Source organism: Ambystoma mexicanum, chromosome 6q (genome assembly GCF_040938575.1).
Source record: "Ambystoma mexicanum isolate Mex_15411 chromosome 6q, UKY_AmexF1_1, whole genome shotgun sequence".
Classification (NCBI taxonomy): Eukaryota; Metazoa; Chordata; class Amphibia; order Caudata; family Ambystomatidae; genus Ambystoma; species Ambystoma mexicanum.
This window is the reverse complement of record NC_090937.1, coordinates 714155757-714176752: the sequence shown is the minus strand read 5'-3', so window position 1 is coordinate 714176752 and position 20996 is coordinate 714155757. Positions and strand designations below refer to the sequence as shown.

Below are 20996 nucleotides of genomic sequence, written 5' to 3'. Positions count from 1 at the left end.
CAAAACACAGCGCATGATGGTTCACCATTTGCAAACTGCAGAGCAGCTGTATGGCGAGCACTAAGGACACAATACCCAGACACATCAGACATTGGGACAATCATGTCCCGGAAAATGAGGGAAGATGAAGACCCCTTACAGTATATTAAGGAGATTCATGAGCTTGAAACTCGACAGCAGTGGCATAAGACAGTAGCAATATTCTGTCACATCATATGACAGAGGCTGCCAGACCCTGTTCAGAAACACTTAAGGAAGCTGGTAGGCATGGAAGCAAAAGCGTGGCCAGAACACAGCTTTAGATAGTTCACCATTGTAGGCTATGGCAAGAGAAGCTTAAGAAAAAGGCGGAGGACAGGAAAGTAAATGAAGCGAAACTGGTAAAGAAAAAACTATCAAAGTATGCAATAGAAGGGGTGGTACTAACCAGCCCGAACGCACAAGGGTTGCAGCAGCAGCCGCAGCAGTTCACACCACCCATGGGGGAGGGTTCATGGGCCGGGGGAACACACAACAAGGGTTTCGAGGGAGAGGGGGCCATCGATATGAGGTAGGTTCGAACCACATATACATCACAGCCAAGGGGGATTTCCAGGAGGGTTTCGGGGATATGGGCAGCAGGTGCAGCAGGGCCCAGGGGATTTTTCAGGATGTTTCCAAGGGCAAGGGAGGAAGCCACCGCAGTGTTGGATGTGTGGGCAGATAGGACACATCTTGAGAGTGTGTAGGAGCAGGAGTATGCAGCAGAATTGGAGAGCACAGAGCCAGCAGCCATAGCAAGGGGATCAGGATGACTACTATACACAGGACGAGCAGCAGCAAGTATAGATACAGAGCACACACCAACAAGCACCACAGATACAAGCACCACAGATGCAAGCCCCTGTACCACAGTATTTGCAAGCACCACAGGTTCATGGGAACACACAGCAATTGGCACAGATACAGAACAATGACACAGAGGCACACGTGATCTCCATGGCAATGGTTCCCACTGGGAGGAGTTACCATGGTGGGGAACAACCGCTTTACTGGGAATGGGATGTCCCTATAACCTCAATAGGACAGTCCACAGATAGACTTGATGTATTCCATCCTGTCGATCACACCCAACCCTGCGGAGTAACCTTGCATAGGGGTGGCGATAGGTGACAAAACCTTTTCCTTTCTTGTAGAAACAGGGCATCCTTGAGTATTGAGGTCCTGCATTCGAGAAGGAGCATTTAAATTGTCAGGCAATGCCATGAATACTCAAGGATGCTTTGGGGCTCAGGAAGTTGTTCCTTTCACAGACAACATTTCTCTTTCTATAGGGGAACATGACTTATCTCTGCCATTACTTTATTCTTGACAGATACCTGTAAATATACTGGGACGAGACATTATGAGAAGACTAAACATGACAATTTCATTCACGGACAAGGGGATAGTATGCTCCACACCAGGAATACACATGTTCAATGTGAGAGAGATCATTCAAGCCTATTGTGGGCAAAAGGTACAGAGGGGGGTGCCAGTGGATGAGGAAATGTTCCAGTACGGGACTGACATTGCTAATGCATAGCTCCGAGGGATTGCAGGGAAGCTCTGGCATATGCCAAACGAGTATCTACTCAGACCTGAGATACCATTGGAGGAGGAAGAGGGAACAATAGTGCCAACAGAAAATGAGGCAGTGGTTGCAAGAGATGATTGGATAGCAGTACATGAGATGTACGACACAGGGCGACCAATTGGGAGCAGTGATCGCAGTGGCAGAAGAATGCAGGTTGACCACAGTGACAGATGAAGAGCTATTCAGGGACGAGAGATCAGAGACAGAGATGGTGTTTGAGATGAGTGTAACTTACTGGTTGAGGATACACTACAGAGAGGCACCACAGAGGATGGCAATGGCGCTGGAATTTCCAGCACCATTCTGTGAGGAGGATCTGCCCAAGGTGCCCAGCACATTATGTACGACAAGTCCCTATGATGTGGGACTTTTAAAGAGCATAGGCGGAGTAAAGATAAAACTGAAATCAGGAGCAATTTTACCAAGAGTAAAATAATACCCACTAATGAAAGAGGCAGATGAGGGCATTTATGAGACTATTGCAGCACTGACAGAGAGAGGCATTCGTGTGCCATCAGAGGCCCCATGCATCACAGCGGTGCACCAAGTGAAAAAGGCAAAAGGGGGGGTCATGGCATTTTATTCAGGATTTACGGCATCTCAACCATATTGTAGAAGCAGAGTATCCTTTGGTTGCAAATCCAGCGACATTTCTATGCAGCATTCCGGCGGAAGCTGCCTGCTTCATGGTCATAGACTTGAAGAATGCATTCTTCTCAGTACCATTACACCCATACTCACAAGACTTGACTTCCTATATGTATAGAAGCCAGTAGTGGACAGATACAAGACTTCCTCAAGGGTATTGTGAGTCACCCACTATATTTAACAGAGTGATACGGATGGAGTGGTGCAATATACAGATGGAGAGCACAGTCCTACAGTACGTAGATGACATCTTGATTTGCAGCAAGACAGAAGATCAGTGTAGGAAGGACTCAGTACACATGTTGACAGTGCTAGCTGCCAAGAGATGAAAGGTGGACAAGGGTAAGATACAGTACTGTCAGAAGTAAGTGCTATACATTGGGCAGACAATCTCCCAAAATGGCCAAAAGATTATCCCGGAAAGGGCGGAGACAATACGCAAGACAGCCAAGTCCACTACAGTGAGAGCAATGCAGCAGTTCTTAGGGTTGTGCAACTACTGCAGAGCTTGGGTTTTCGACTACAGTACATACACAAGGCCTCTACTGACACAAGAAGTGACACAAGACACTGACATGGACCACAGAGATGGCAGACATTTGAAGAACTGAAAGAGGATATATGCACACCACCAGTGATAGGGATCCCAGACTACAAAAAATAATTTTTCCTGTTTTCACACACTGATGGTGTGGTGATGAAAGCAGTACTGACAAAGAAGACAAGCTTGGGGCACAAACCCATAGCCTACTACATTGGAAAGCTTGACCCGATAATATGAGGACATTATCAGTGTGAACAAGCTTTGGCTGCTGCGCAATTACCATGGGGTGCACTACCACACTTTACGTGGAGCATGCCCTTTTTGCGATACTGCAGAAGCCAAAGAACACACTGACAACACAAAGAGCATCAGGGTACAAGGTGATATTATCAAATGCGTCTCTGACGATAGTGAGGTGTAGAGTGGTGAACCCCGTGATTTTCCTAGCAGACATCCCACAAGAATGTGACTTTGCACACGACTGTGCAGAAAACATGCAGGAACTCAGTGACACTTGCAAAGTACACGAGGATGCACTTAAGGGGGAGACATACTGTACATTGACGGATCGTCGACAATTGACCAGACAGATGGCGTCCGGCATACAGGAACTGAAGTGGTGAGGCTGGGAGAAGATGGACCGAGTGAGGTAGTAGCCAGTTACGATTGCCTGCTCATTATTCAGAACAAGCAGCAAAGTTAGTGGCCTTAATACTAGCCTTGGAACACAGCAAAGGAAAGGAAGAGACAGTGTATTCCGACTCCGCCTTTGTGACATCAACAGTACACTCAGGGTTGGCACGATGGCGAGGAGAGGGTACAGGAGGGCAGATGGTACACCAGTACAACACACACTACTATAGGGCAGATTGATCGACGTTATTCAGTACCCCACGCAGATAGCAATAGTGAAGTGCCAGGCACACACGTGAGGGGAGGATCCTATCTCAAGGGGAAATCGGAAGCAAAATGCGCAGCATACAATGGGAAACCATTGGAAATGGAGACAGCCTCAAATGCTCTCGATTATGCCAGGAACATGGTACTAAAAGAAGGGTGCAATGCCTTGCCAGAAACAGAATATGGAATTGCAGGGAGCGGCACCCAGGGAAGAGAAGGAATTGTGGACTAATAGGGAATGTACAGTATCTCCAACAGGTGCCATATGGTGGCAGAATAACACAGGGAAAGTGGTCATGCCACTAGCATTACTGAACACTGCATTGAAACAGTTGCACTATCCAACACACACGGGAATAGAGGAAATTGCTGCCCGAGTTGGAGAAACATGGTTCTGTCCTAATTTGGCAGAACACGTGACTGAATTTGTAAGTAATTATCTGACATGCAAACATTATACAGCAGGGCATACATTGAGAGTAGTGAGAGGGGCCATCCCTTAGCCAGAAGGCCCATTCCAGCATTTACATATCAACTATGTTGACATGATCCAAGTGTGCCAAGGAAACTGCTTCATGATAGTGGTTGTGTGCCCATTCTCCAGGTGGATTGAGGCAGGTCCCTGTTCGCATCCTGAAGCCCTCACAGCGGCTTCATTTTTGGTCTGAGAGGTATTCCCAAGAAGGGGCATGTGTGAGGTCCTGTGTTCTGACAATGGCCTTCACATCACCATGCTGCTGGGCATTCAACATAAGTTCTCCTGTGCATGCCACCCGCAAGTAAATGGGGTGTGTGAACGCCTGAAGAGCCTCTCTAAAACACAACAGAGCACAAGGAAAAGTTGGTGGCACTGCTTCCCTCTCGCATTGTTTGCATTGCGCAATAAGCCTGGGTCCGACCACCATTTAACGCCCCCTGAGGTGGTGACAGGACGGTGCATGCAACTCCCCCTGGCTCATCTACTAGAGCACTGAAGGACTGTGAGAGTAGTGCAGATGTGTCAGGTCAGGAAATGTATGAATACATTACTTCCTTGATTGCTAGTGCCTCTTTCATCTCTCGCCAGATACGACGACACCGGGGGGCCCAGAAGGCAGCAGAGAGAGCAACTGCAACAACGTACCAAAAGACTCAGGAATTAAGAGAGAAGTTAATGTTGGGGACCTAGTGTTATTGTGGAACTTCATCTGCAGGTGGGACACACCAAGGTTTACTGGCTCCCACACTGTGGAGAAGGTGGCAGACCATGCCGTCGGGCACGAGGGGAAGACGGACTGGAACCACATGTCCGACATCAAGCCCTACAAAGCAGTGACCTCACCAGGCAATGTGTTCAACAGGGCCATCAATCAGCAGCAAGAAAAGCAAACAAACGATTCTGAACTTACACTGCCATGTGGAGGACACCAAATGGTTACTCGCTCACGGGCAGCAGAGTCAGGGACTGAACTCTTGATCGACTTACAGTGAGGATACACTGTTTGTTATTTTATTCTCTACATACATTTGATGAGTAAGCTGATGCAATAATTGATGATTGTTCATGTTCCCCGTTGACTACCACCCCGACACTTTCTCAAACCAGTTTGTCCACACTGTGAGAAGACCCAGTAGTTTCCAAGCATGATCTCCCAGAGTGTACTACCTTGCTTTTGTAGAATATTTGGCCCAAGCCTACCCACAACTCGAACAAGGTGATCCTCCCATTCTCGCCACACTGAGAGACCCAGCAGTTAGGGCAGTATGGGAAGAAGTGTTCGTCTTTGCTGTCAATGATTACTTAGTACGTGGGGCCTAAGGAGTACTCAAAATATTAACCCAATAACGCATTTATTCACACATTTCAGGCAGGAAACTATACCTTCAGGCTGCACAAGGATCAGGCAGCACAGGTAAATATGAGTGAAATAATAAAGAATGTGATTATCCTGTTGTGTCTCCTTATTCCAAGTGGAGTTTTTGCATTTGTACTTTGGGGGATTTCACGTGTTGCTAGGGCTACCGCTGTATCCTCTATTAACATTCCCCTGACCCAAGCAGGTGGAACGACCATGTCAGGTGGACAGGGGAGCACTGCAGACACGGTAAGCGCAGTGTTGACACAGACATGAATGGGGTAAACTTATATCTTACCAACACTGCTCGAGTACCTAACAACATGTGGTACAAATGCATGACAAAAGTAGTTAAGGAAACCACCCGGGAGAGCTGTTATTTCTGCTCAATAATCCCCAATGCCATGAGTGTCTCCAGAATGTTCATAGCAACTGAAACACCAGCAGCAAGAGCTCAATGCCTGATGTACCTGTCGATGGTAACAACTAGAGGAAGATTTCAGGGGAAAACAGCAACACTGAGATGGATGTCTTGAGCAACATTCCTGTACGAAGACAATTACATAAAGACATTAGACATGATGAACAATTACAGGCAGTTAGACAAAGCTATACAATACATAACTAATGGGCCGGAGAAAGGAGAGATGAAGACAGTAACATTGAAGGAACTGCCATGGGCATGGACAAGAGTGAAAGAGATAGGAGGAGAACCTGGGTGCTGGGAACGACCACAGATACTGGTGTATGGTCAAGTTTACACTGAGGAGGTATGGAAGGATGGAGTGGTGGGGAGCAAGGCACTCACACTAGCATAATCACCAGTCAGCAAGGTACAAGAAGAAAAAGACAATTGCCTGGAGGAATGCAACACAAGTCCAAAATTGACCACGTGGGTGGAGAACAAAGCCGGACCAATGCCTATAATACCCCTGAAGGCGGAAGCACTCTGTTACCAGAATGATGGTGAGGTGGAAGTTGGCAAAAATGTAGGATGCCAAAGCAAAGAGAAGCATGCAGCAATGAAGACAGGCACAGCAGTACTGATGGATCACTACTGGGCGTGCGAATCAAAGGCATACGAGAAGCTGCCACCTAACTGGGGAGGGGTTTGCTCGGTTGTACACATCAATATTCCGTCATTGGTCATGCCACGAAAAGATGTGAAGCTTGATGAGTTCCCGAAGATGGACACCAACAAAAAGAAAAAGAGATCTGTGAAAGTGGAACAAATAGGCATGAAAGAGAAGCCAGCTGAACTGAATAGAGTAAAGAGGTGGAAATTACTTCTCAGAAGCATCAGAAACAGCACAAGATGAAGTACCAGCAGAACACAGACTATTCAGCAGGAAGTAAATGTTCTTTGCATCAGTAATACCATCTGTAATGACGTACACAAATGCGAAATGGATGCAGATAACCCTTTGGGAGCTGATGGTGACGATCGACTCCACTTTGAATGGGTTCAATGCAATAAAAGAAGAGCGCCGAACAGTAAGGTTGGTGGATAGAATAGATATGTTCTGGATCTGATCACATCACTGGAAGGTGGCGTGTGTGCAAAAATTGGGAGTTTCTGTTGCACATTCATACTTGCCAACGATGACGATAATGGCACTCTGTCAGAAGCGGTAACACAGCTATCTCAGATGCATGCCAAAATGGAGGAAGAAGCAAAGGGGACTGGAAAGGACCAGAATTGGATAGCATATATATGGTTGTGCATGCCGTCATGGCTATCAGATGGGCTGGAGGTGATCTTGGAAGCACTGATATTGGCAGGAGTGACGATGTGTATAGCGAAGATAAGTATACTTAAGTGCAAGAAGACAGCAGAAGAAACTATTGGAATGAAGGTCTGGATGAATGTGAACATTGGAGTATCAAGAGACCAAATGCTGGCAGAAAGAGACAAACAGAGAGAAAATAGCCACCTGCGAATTGTTCCCATTTGGGGCAATGAAGTTAGACAACCCATTCAATACAAAGTACTACGAAGGGAAGTGGGTGTGGTGCATTTGACAATCATGCACATTATTACAAACACCTCAGAGGAATTTTCATAAATATGGCAGCCAAGAGCTACAGGCTTGACATATAAGGACGTGGTCGACAGGTCGACCAGAGGGGGGTTGATGAGGGAGTTGGGGTCCCAAGACCACCTCTTTGCCCCATTAAGTTGATGATGAGACTAAAGGACAGAAATGCTTGCAGCCACCCAGTTTATTCCAGACAAATCCCAAAAGCACCAATGATTGACAAGTACACTGAGAGGTACCCTCTCGGCCAGCCATACAGACCAAATACAATGCAAATCTTTCCATGTGTGGGAGAAGAGCCCATGATCGTGAACAGAGACACATATATGGACAGCCTGGACTAAGCATCAAGTGGCCATGTTACTGACGTCATTAGTGACACCACGACATAGTAGCGTTAGACATGAAGCACATGTGCAGTCCGCACTGCATCACACAAACACACACTTGAATACATGAAGAACATGAGTGCACATTTCTACAGCTAGAGGACCGAGACACATACATACTGTCAATGCTTTTATTATTTTGTCATTAGCCAAATGCAGTAACGCAGAACCGCAAAGCACAAGAGATCCTGAGCTAGCTGGCAGATGCCCAACGTGAATAACCCTATGGAACTGCAGGAACATATATGGAACCTGGCAGAACCAAGTGTGACTAACCCATAGGGAATGTAGTGTAAGATGGACAATGTAGAAACTGCATTATAAGGTTTAGGTGAATTACAGCAGGCTTCAAGCCACTGAGCAGAAGACGAGCTGAGACGATTCAGACTGGGAGAGAGCAAGACGAGCGAGAGGAGTCCATAGTCAAAGTGTAGAGATATGAAGACACATTCCAATCCCCATACGACAAAGGGGCCAGCTGCAGAGAAACTGAATAAATCCTCATAATTAGGAGCTGCAGAGCTCGATTTTGTGGTCTCTCAACACGTGGTACAGCTGAATGAAACAATGGACATTCTTCCATGGGAGGAAAGAGAAGCCAGTCCCAGCAACCAGACGCAGATTGCAACAAGTGTTGCTACCATTAGGAGAATATTCTCATAAGGCAAGGTGGTGTACACAAGTTGCAATACAGACACAATCATTCACATCACCTTGAAAAGGTACACAGCGAGCTGAGAACTCGTTCGAGTCCCAGGCCTGGGGGGGGATCAGCTCTAACCAATCACAGTTTAGTATTCTAGGGGTGGATGGCAACAGACAAGAACCAATGGTAAGCCCACTGCTCTGCAACAATGTAATAAATGGTGAATTGGGGACGGGACAGCCACCTGACATGCGAGGGCCAGTAAAATAATTCTATGGGTAGCCATATAGGTAATAGAGGTACCAATATCCAATCCCTCACAAGGGTGGGTTTTTGGAGAAGGGCCCAAGTGATGACAGCGTCATGATGCAATTCTGCAGTAAAACTGGCCTGCGAGCCAGGAGACGTTGAGAAGTACTGGGATCCACCTGTGTTCTTGTATTGATCCCTGTTGGTTTTATTTGCAATAAACCACAGTTTGAACTTGCCGTTGACTGAGTCCTCCGTGTATAATGGGGGAGGGAGTTGGGCTCTCCAAGTCCGCGGACTTCCAGCATCGCTCTGGCATACCTGGGAGTTCGACCCAACACTTCAACATCCTCTTGTGTTTTTTTCCTATCTTTATCTTTCATTTGCCTATATAAACCCCTTATCCTCTTCTGTATGTTTTCTACTTCGTGCAAGTCAGCCCATGTCTGTATTCTTGGTATCCCTTGCAGCTCCCTGTAGGGCTGTAGTGACCCGCTCTCTTCCTCAAATCGTTCTCGTGCTTCGATCAACACTATACGTCTATGAAATAGATAATGTATCTTGTCATCCCTTAGCCCCTACTTCTGTTCATCTCATCTTCCCTTCTTCTTATCTCTCTTGTCCCTTCTTCCTCTTGCCTTCTTTGCAATATCCAATATACATACTTGCATTCTCTGTATTTCTATCGCCTCTCACCTCTTCTCTTCTAGTCTTTGTACCTTTGTTCTCTTTCTTTTCCCGCTCTTCTCTTTCTTCCCTTTCTTGAACCCCATCAATGCCCTTATCATCTAGTTTGAGTAATATCTGTCCTCCAATCCATTCATTCTGTACTATCGCTGTACCTTAGCCTTGTCTTTCACTTTGTTTTGTCTCTTTGCTTCTTCTATCACCATCTGTCAGTCCTTTCTCTCATCACGCTGTTTACTTTCATTGCATGTTATATATTTGCGTTCTCTAATTTTACTCTCTTCCATGTTGTACTCACTGTTATATACGGGGGGCTTTTATGTTGGATTAACATACCCCACTGCTGCTTTAAGGATAACATCCATGTTCCTCAATATCTGTGCTCTTTTCAGAAGAGGAAAGAGGAGTCTTTTCAGAAATAGAAAGACGAGCCGAAAGCGTTATATCCTCCTCCTTATGCTGATTAAGCATTCACTCCTTCTCAGGGGCATCTTCTTCCTCACTCTGATACATTTTCTACAACTCTAAAACGGCCAATCATTTCTGTAACCTCTTTCCTTTGTATGTAGCATAGAAACATGTCAAATGTTGCAATACTGTTTTTGACAACAAACCCTCCTGAGGCCACGGCATGAGTGTATTATTAGTCGTGCCTCTGACCCACACCGCGTGATACTGTCTTATCCTGAGTATATATACTGGCAGTGTCCTGCATAGGTGTAGAAGAGGAGTGTCACCCATGATGACAAGTCGATCTTGACTGTCAATACTTACCAGATCTTTTATTTATTTTATCAAGTATACACTACTTATTACCAAAAAACCCATTTTTAACCACTATATAAAATCTATGCAATGATGTTCTTTTCGTTCCTTTGTTTATACTTTCTATCAATTTTTAAAGTTTCATTGTTTTAATATTGATGTTTTAAGAGTCTCCTTTATTTATTATTCTCCTATGATTTTTACCTTCCTGATTGGGATGTACGTGATTATTTCGAATACGAACATTTTGAAGACGAAAATGTCGAATTCTAAATGTTGTATTCTAAATAAGCACCCCACAGCTAAATGCCCTTTGTAGACCCCACTCCCCTCTTACTTACCTTATGGTGGCACACTTTCAGTCCATGCATCGCCAGTTCACTTCACTTTCGTGTATGGGGAACACTTTGTTTTGGATGCGGGGACACCCCCACCATCCCCGATTCCATTATAGCGAACAAGCGTGCGGGTGACACCCCCGCAAACCCTGCTTCCCTTGTTCGCAATAATGAAAAATGAATGGGTGAAATGTTCAGCATTTTCGGCTGTATGTAATTTTGGTACAGCCGAAATCTGATCATTTCAACCATTCAGTTTTTTTAACAATATTTTTGTACGATACCCTTGATTGACGTCAATCTCTTGATTTCAAAATCTTAAGATCATCTTAATCATTTACTATTGTTTTATATCTCTTAATCTAAGTCCAATAAAAGTTTTACATTGACATATTTACAACCTCATGTACAATTTTCTGCGTACCCATTCCTTTACTATCTTAAGTAAATTTGTCTCATGTCACTTTATACCACATTTTGGAGTTTGATACACACTCTTCTTTTTGGCCTTGCCTCAGGAATCCTTAAATAATACTCCTATTTGGAGTTTTAGTGCATACATACCCTTCTGCCCCTCTAGGAACCAGGAATCGAGGTATCGATTTCTTTTCTTTCTTATCCTCAAAACGACCGCTACTTCTATACATATATTTACAATACAGTCCATCTCCCTATTTTTGCCACCTTCGATGTTCTAACATCTGTGGCTCAATTCGAGTCCCTCGGGAGCGACTCTTCCCCAATCAACCAGTTCGCCTTCAGTCCATGGGGCACCTGCGGGGACCGGACAGGAATTCCGTCAAAGGGGCAGCTGCCGACCGATTCTTCTGACACGTGTGTATTTGCGGGCCGATCTCCACAGGCAGCTCCAAGGTCGTCTGGTTAATGGCGGAATCAATCAAGAGTCCAAGAGTCTAGATCTGAGCCTAGGTCAATAAGACCAGAGCCATCCACACTGGTACCAAAATGTGCTCTAGCACCTTGAAACGTCTCATGTGCTAGATGGAATTAACAATAATGATCTCAGACCCAAATAACCGAACAGACTCAAAGAATATGGCAAAGTACTACTTTATTATTTAGCATAAAAATAAAGTTGGGCAATCTGGTAACAAACAGGCAGTAATTCACACCCTCACACCCAAGTGTGATTATACAAAGGTTTTATACCTCAATATGCATCATCTATGACATCATCCTACGTGGCAAACAGTAAAACCTGTTGAATGAAGGGACTGGTTAAGGGAACAGATGTTCTCTGCAATCTAGCAGTGTGTCTATTTAACTTTTTGCAAGCATTTTTTGTGTGGGCCTCATTCTACATCTCAGCATTTGCAAATGGCCGCCCTCATCCTCGGCACTGGAGTGCCTCCGGGGGTTGCCATGGAGCTTCTACAACAAAGCTCCTGATTGGCCCAATGTCTGCTTTTTTGGACCTATCGGGAGCCGGCAGGCGAGAGAGCCGGCCACCAGCACAAAGGCCCTTCACAAATGCCCCTGTCTGGCCCTGTCCAGCGCTGGAAGGAGCCCCACATGCCACCGTGCCGGCAATCCTTCCATCCAGCACTGCACACAAAATAAATTAACTGCATCCCTGCATTCAAGTGCACGAATAATGTGCACAACCCCTGCACCGGTAAGCACACTGGATCATCTGCTTTGGACCAAATGTCTCTACCTGGCTGTCTACTGACTCTTGCCCCCGTCTCACAGCCTCACTGCTAACTGTTTCCTGCTCCCACTAAAATTAATCCCTTACATGTAAGGTCAATGCCTCGGCGATCCAAATCGACAAGCTTTTGGGCCGTATGACCGAGGCGGAACAGCAGATCAGTGATGGTGAAGATAAAGTGGCCGTCCTGCAGTGAGAGGTTGTGACACTCCAACAAACACTCAAGAAGGTGGCAGCAAAAAATGAGGAACACGAGGGCAGGTGCAGACGGAATAACATCCGAATTTTAGGGGTTCCCGAATCCACGCCTGTGTATAATATGGAAACATTTGTGGAAAGCTTGCTCGTGGAGGTGCTGGAGAGCCCCCCCGGTCACAAGTATGTTTATGGTGGAGCAGGCGCACAGGTGCCTAGCAGCCAGACCTCCTCCTGGGGCGCCCGAGCAAACAATCATTGCTAGAATTTTTAACTACAGACATGCTGCTCCGTGCTGCCAGAGACAAGAAAGAATTACATTGGGGGGCTGCAACTATCCACTTCTTCTCAGACTTTAGCCCACAAGTAAAATCCCAGTGGAAAACCTTTCTAACTGTAAAAATATCCTATGGAGGAAGGAAGTGTGCTATTCAATGTTATACACAGCCAGGTTTTCGGTGGTGCATTGGCGTAAAGTAATCTTTTTTACTTCTCCTGAAGCTATAGAGCACTTTGTACTGGATCTTCCTGATCCTGATGGATCACCTCGTCGATCACCCCGTTGATCCCACTGCTCCACTTTGATGGGTTTTCACAATCACTGCGCTTTTGTCCTAGTGGCTAATCCTAAATGGAACTGATATTGAGGCAAATGTCGGGCCGACGGCTCCCAATTTTATGCAGGCACTGCGGACATTGGTGTTATTGATGGGGTATGTTAAGCTGTGGGGGCTTGGTGTTATAAGCTGCATCGTAGATGTGTTTGTAAATGGGATGTGGGGAGGTGGTGGGTCGCAGCGCTAGTGAGTAATGTTGACCTATCTGCGGCATGGTATCGATCTATTCCCACATCTGGATACTGTGGGGGCCCGTGGGCAGCTCAAATGGCTCCATGGGACTTTTTTAACCAGTCACAATATAGGGACACCGAAGGCGGGGTATAGGTCGGACAATAGGATCTCAGTGATGACTTGGAACATACTTGGGTTCACCAATCGAAAAAAGTCTGTCTGATTACGAACTATGATTCATGGCGTAAATATTCTATGTTTGCAAGCAACACGCTCGACATGGGATGGGGCCCTTCCTAACATCGCTGGATGGGGCATACATAGGTACAGCTCCTCTTTCACCTCTCATTCACGGGGGTGGCTACGTGTATTCACTGGTCATTAGAATTTAAACTCCACAAACAAATTGGGAATGAGGAAGGACGCTACATCCTGATGGCGGGTTTGTGGGTTCTTTTGGTGAATATATATGCCCCGAACATTGATTGTCCAGCATTTTTCCAACAATGTGCTTCTCCATAGATTCCCTGACTACGAGGTTGTGTGGCAGGCGACTTTAATATAGCAATCACCCTGGGTCTGGATAGATCATCTACGGCACAGCTCACCCTCTCTAGGGTGGCTCAGAAATGGACTGCCATAGCCGAATACCATGGACTAAATGACGCGTGGTACATGGCACACCCTACTGTCAAGGAATACTCCTTTTATTCAAGTGTACACTGCAGCTCCACTAGAATAGACTGCCATGTTAACAGCAGACCTGGCTAGGGATATTGTGAGGTTAGCTAGTATACTCCCCCGGACCCTTTCAGATCACTCACCGTTATTAATCCATATTACAGGGTTGACCCAGCCCCATAAACAACTGCTCTGGTGTTTCAGGTCCAGCTCACTGGATGACACAGTGTTTCGGGAAGAAATTGCACAAGACATAAAAACCTATTTCCAGGCTAATGTGAGTTCGGTTCCAGACTCTGGGTTGGTATGGGAAGCCTTCAAGGTATATATTAGGGGGGCTGCATTTTCCAAGAGGGAGGTGTCTTGAAGGCTTTGAGTAGGTCCATGTCCACGCTGGAGTCTGAAATCAAAGATTTGGAGACACAACAGGAATCCCTTGATGCCCCAGATGTTCGTACTAGTTTGAGTGAAAAGAGAGAGGAAGGGAGTCTACTGGCAGCCACAGACGAGAGGTTTATCAGAGACCATAGCGGCAGTAGCATATGGCGAAGGGGACCAATCTCCTGGGCCATTAAACGTGAGCAGCAACTAGATACTATTGTAGAAATTGAGGACTCAGGGGGGATTCCCAGTAGAGATCTTGAGAGGATCAATGATATCTTTCGCAACTTGTATGAACGCCTCTACACATCCCAAATGAACACCAGTCATGATTCCATTGCGCAATACCTAGATAGTATAGCTCTGGGTTGGTTAGATCCAGCTCAGGGGGAGAGCCGAAATGTTCTCCCCTCAGATGTTGGGCTCCGCAGGGCAATCCTCTCTCTGCCTAATGGGAAAGCCCCAGGCTTAGATGGGATAACTGCCAAACTTTACAAGGCATATGTAAATCTCCTACTACCACACCTGTGGGACATGTATGAAGCTGCTAGATCCTCTAGTGTTCTCCCTGAATCCACTAGAACCACCATTGTGATGGTGTTGCTTAAACCAAATAAAGACCCTCTAAAATGCACCTCGTATAGACCATTATCCCCAATCAATACGGACAATGAAATCCTGCATAAAATACTGGCTGACCAACTTCTACCATATACACCGGCACTGTTCCTCCCAGACCAAGCGGGCTTCATCCCAGGGAGATCTACTCAGAACAACTTGAGACGTTTGTTCACACTTATACATAACGTAAATCCCAAGACCTCGATCGCAATGGCCGCTCTGGATGCAGAGAAGGCCTTTAACTCTGTGGAATGGCCATTCCTGTTCGAGGTCCTCTGTCGTTCGGGAGCTGGACTGACCTATCTACAACGGGTCTGACTACTGTACACGGCACCCAGGGTGGCTGTGTATACCAAAAGAATGACCTCTGAATACATTCACCCAACGCGGGTGACAAGACAGGTATGCCCCCTGTCACCTATTCTATTTGCCCTGGCTGTCGAACCAATGGCCTGCTGCATACAGGAGTATCACGCCCATCGGGGTGTTACGATCCATATGCATCTCTCCGTAATCTCGCTATATGCGGACGACATACTGTTGTATGTGAAATATCCCATGCAGAATTTACAAACACTGGTGCAGGAAATATGCAGGTTTTGTGACCTTTCAGGGCTACGGATAAACTGGTCCAAACCAGAAGTGCTCCCTCTGACTCCAGGGGTGCACCAGTCTGATATAAGGGGAGGCCTTCAGATGGTGTCCACAGGGTATTCGGTACATGGACATCCTGGTGACCGATTGGCAGGAGACTTATACAGGGAAAATTATGTGAAGGTACTCGAGATACTGGAACCTAAAGTTGGGTCATAGATCTTTCTACCTAACTCTCAGGGTGCCCGGATATCCCTGGCCAAGATGGTGATCCTTCTGAAATTGTTATACATATTCAACAATGTACCCACCTGGCCCCCAGCGAGCTTCTGGTTCCATCTTAAGAACCTGATGGTTCGACTCGCCTGGGCTGTTAAACAGGCTAGGGTGTCGTGCAACACCTTGACCCTTTCCGATGAACTCGGTGGGCTGGAATATCCGGATCTGTATGTTTATTTCCTGGCCGCACAGATGCATTAGCCCACCGTGAAACTCCCCCATACTCATATAGCAAAAGCCACCACCCATCCAAACGATTTGAGGGGAATGTTGTGTGGGAATGTGGAGAGAGTGGGGCAGTCAGAGATCTAACCGGTGGACATCACTGGTAAAGCCATGTGTTGGCTGGTGAGGGAGGGAGCCTGTTACTCCCCAAATCTGGCCATATTCAGAGTCTGTGGTATCCCACTCACCCATGAAAAAATATTTCAGACTCATTTTGACAGATTGGGGGTCCTAACCCTGGGGGGCGTGGTGCAGGAAGAGTTCATCATATGGGATGCCTTGAAAGCTATGGGGGCGTTTAAAAGAAGTACTCAAATCTAAATGGCCAGATTTCCTGCAATACCCTGCAGCCTTCCCAATACTTCAATATGTTATTGCTCCACCGGCCACCTGGAAACTGGTCTCTTCTATTTACAAGATAATCAGAGCACAGAAACTAATTAAGGGAGGGAACTATTGGGTTAATTGGGAGCTGGCACTAGGGAGGGTGATGGCTGAAGAACAGTGGAGGGTCATCTGTATGCAGAATCGCAACCTGTACCTGAACAGTCGGTTCTGATTAATTCACTTTAAATTCCTATACCAGGTTTATTACTCACCTGCTTGTCTGCGTCAGTTCTTTCCCAATAGGTCCCCTCTATGTATAAGATGTGGATCAGACCAGGCTGAATTTTAACATGTGGCCTGGACATGCCCGCATATTCGACAGTTTTGGGATGGGTTAGAGGACGCTATGATTCAAAATGTTAACGGCCTAGAGGCTTTATCCCCCGGAGTTGTGATTATTGGCAATGATTGAGGACGGCTCTCGAGCGGAGCTGAAACTGCTGGGGATGGTGTCAGTAATTGCTAGATCCTTAATTGCTAGCACCTGGGGGAAGCGCAAAGCACCGTGCTTTCAGAGATGGCTGAATACCAAGAATATGTGTGAGAAAGGAGAGTCAAAAAATGGAGCATCGCCACTAAATTGCAGCTGACCAGTGGACTACTGGTACCCCTTTAGGAACTATATGGCCAGAGGGGCGGAGAACTCTGATTTTCTCCCCTCTCCAGGAGGACACCACTGTTGAGGGGCCCCCCTCGCCATAACATGTATGGGACTATGTGTATTATAATGCTCAAAATGGATGGCTGCCATGGCCTGATGCGTTAAAGGTTTATGATTGGAGGGCTAAGCTGTTATAAGAATGAGGGGGGGTGGCTAATGTTGCAATCAATAACCATGCCATGCAGGGGAAACTGTTTCACACAATCACAAGCCTAATTGTTGTATTTAGATTGATCAAACATACTGTACCGCATTTGGTTTGTCGGGGGTGGAGGATGGGTGAATTTTCATTCTGATGGGTGTGTTGATATTATTATGTGTTATATGAAACCAATAAAGAAAGTTTAAAAAAAAACCTGAGGGGCGCAGAGTTTTATGTGGTGAGTAGTGCGCAAAGCAGAATCTCGTGATCGATATATGGTCGAAAGGCGCCCCGCGGACCAAAGGCAAACTGGTTGATTACGGGAGAGTCGATGCCGGTGGACTCGAGCTGAGGACAGAAGTAATTAGACCATCGTAGTTGGTAAAAGCATATGGGAGGAGGAATTGTAATTATGTCATGTTGTAAATAAGAGGCATAAAAAGTAACTGGATTTTTGGGGATTATATAAAGACGAGAGATAAGGATACCTTGAATTCACTGGCTCAAGAGAGACGGAAAGGTCACACACTACAGTTCAATAGCGGAACATTAAGGATTCCTACTGGCAGAGCCAGTTAGAAGAGTGAGTGTCAAACTCCCAGAGGGGGTTAATAAAAAGAGGAGAATACATCCGCTAAGGTAGTGGAGGAAGACGTACGTACAGGAGACTATATGCATAATATCCTCGAACTCCAATGGATGAAGTATCTGTCTATAGTCCCCGTCCACATGTCATCTACCTGGTAGTGATAGGAATCCCCACATCCCTTCAAATAAACATGGAAATGAGACATACTCAAACAATAGACTGTCCATTTGATCAATGTGTACACTTCGAGGAATAGGTATTCCTCTATCACGGTGTGAACATGTGTTTTGCTCGTCCAACCCGGTAGAATTTGACAATTGTACAATCACTTCCTCAGAAACCCGTATTTAGGGTATGCGCACATCAGGTAGGTTATGTTTGGGGATGTCTTTGTTGCCCCTCCCCCTTTTTTTTTGTTTATTTGTTGGTAATTTTCAGTCTCATAATTACACTGTATTGATTTTGTAGGGGAGAGAACACCTATACAAGACAACCACCACTTTGCCTTATGTACCTTTTGTAACTTTTTGAATAACCGGTATCTAATAATCCAGATGTGTTATACAACCAAACGCTGGAAAAGCACTGTGCATTGGCTTGAAACTGACTATATGAGAGGGCGCGTGGGCTGTCATGGCAAAAACATAGTAATAGTGGAAGTATGCAATGTTAAATAAGCCGGTTGCCATTTTTACAATTCAGTGTAACACTATACTATGTACGGTAAAATATATCTGTTGACATGAACTTGTAGATTGCACTGGACACTTTAGATTGTTGCGATAGGTGATGACTCATGTAGTGAACCTTGATGTGAGAAATGCTGAATATGTCCTCAGAGTCTAGTGGTAATTGTAAAACATTGTATATCAAGGGATTTATATTCCAGGGATGGAAATGCACTTTGCACTTTATTTAAAGTGATCAGATTATAGGGGGCATGTGCACTGCCATGGCAGTAACATAGGAACCGTCCTATTGACGGATGTACAACCCAATGCTGGCAATGCACAATGCACTTTGCACTTTAGCCAAATTGAGCAGACCAAAAAGGGATGTGCAATGTTACAGTAGTTACATAGGAACTGCATGAGTATGCTTCATTAAGTAAGCCCAAGGATACTTAAGGGCTTGCGATCTCACGATCGGTGCTTTACAATTAAATGTAATATCACACCAAACATCTAAAACCTATCTGCTACTTTGAATTCGAAAACATGGAAAAACGGCATGAAAACAAAATTACCTGGAAAGCCCGGGCAATTATGTAATTCTGGTGAACAAGATATTTAAAATCTATCGGATGTTCAGATCTGTATAACTGCACTCTGCGTTGTGATATTGATTGAGGTGACTCTAAAATGTGTGGGCACCGCAATGTGAAATTCATCAAACTCTGTGTAATGTAGAAGTGCAGTATTTTAAAGGATATAAGACATGGAGCGCGAGGGAATTACATTTTAAATTCAGGTCTGGCCGTATATACTGTCATGGTGACGGCACCCTCTTTGCTTTCCACTGTGCAACATTGGGTACTGGGCAGCTCGAGCCAACATGGCTCACAATATTGTAAATAGTGTTAAATAAATTCTGGTTTCAAAAATAATAAACAAAGGTACGCAAAATATCCTGATCTCCTGCAATACGAGTGGCGATTGATGTTGCCTACTCAAATATATTGAAACAATATATTCAATTAATTTGGAAGTACGAAAAAAAATCGATTAAGTATCGACAGCCTGAATCGGCTTGTCGTAATAGAAGAAACACCTCTCACACTTCGTTGCAGAACACTGCCAAAATATACAGCTAAGATTAAGCAGTACCATTCCAAAAGGATTAAGGACATGACCAATAAAACATTTATGCCCTGGCCTCCAGGAGGTTCATTGTCAAATATAGTATTACACAATCTGACAACATATTTGCATGCCACATATAAGGGAAAGAAGCTAGAGAAAAGATTGGCAGTATTAGAGCTTAGGAAAATTCACCAGAATGAGAAAGAAGACCCAGTCTATAGGGCGTGGTGCTTAGTCAGCATAAAGGGGAAGGCGCAATGCCTTCGGCTCCTCTTTCCCCTCCTGAGAAACAAAACATAGAAAATAAAGAGATGGGGTTTTACCCTCTAAAGGAATTGAAGACAGCAGCGGGGTATGTTAAACCACCATCCGAACCCCCTGCCTATACTAGTGAAGAGACAGAAGAAGAGAGTAAACGTAGAGAATGTAAATATATACAGACACACGATGGAAGTAAACAGCGTGATGAGAAAAAGGATAGACAGAGCAAACAGATAGAGATAAAAGAGGCAGAGAAGCAAAGAAGGGTGACAGATACAGCTAATGGTACGACAATAGTGCAGAATGAATGGATGGGAGGACCGATATTGCTTAAATTAGACGACAAAGGTATTGGTGGAGTTCGAGAAAGAGAGGAAAGGGAAGAGGAAGAGCAAGACAAGAAAATGAAAGAAGGAAGAAGAGAGGCTATATAAACAAGAAAGAGACAAGGAATGTAAACAAAGGCAAGAGTGAAGAAAGCACGGGGCGAAAAAAGAGAAGGAGATGTTAGAAGAAGAGAAATGATAAGAAGTAGAAGCCCAAAGATTGAAAGCACATAGGTTACAAAGAAGGCGAGAGGAAGAAGAATTAAGGGAAATAAGGAGAAAGGAGGAAGAGATGAACAGAAGTAGGGGTTTTAAAGACGATGAGATTGAATATTTATGCCGTAGGAGCATGATACCCATAGAAACACAAGAACGAACCAAAGAAGAGAGAGGGTTGCAACCATCCGCTGGAGGATGGCGAGGACCGTTAGATATACCAACATGGAGAGAAGACGATACAGAGAGCATAGGAACAAGAATGGGAAGCTATATAGACAAATGAGGGATAAAGAAGGGTACAGAACTTAAGAGGGCGAACAAGGAGCATCCTTTATGGGTACAGGAGGAAGCTTAGATAATGTCAGGATAAACAATCATAGGGCTATATCCTTAGGTGGGTTAGATCTTGAGGACGCAGAAGAGGACAATAGTTATACGAGTTGGGGCATAATGATGTCAGGCGAGGAAAGGAAACAAAATAAGGAGATGCGAGAGGAAGGCGCATATGGATTTTC

General features: G+C 45.3%; 1 protein-coding gene across 2 annotated transcripts in view; it reads right to left on the bottom strand.

Moving 5' to 3' along the window:
- Positions 1-20996, bottom strand: part of LOC138516246 (uncharacterized) — a 342716-nt gene that overhangs the window by 119801 nt on the left and 201919 nt on the right. The window lies entirely within an intron of this gene.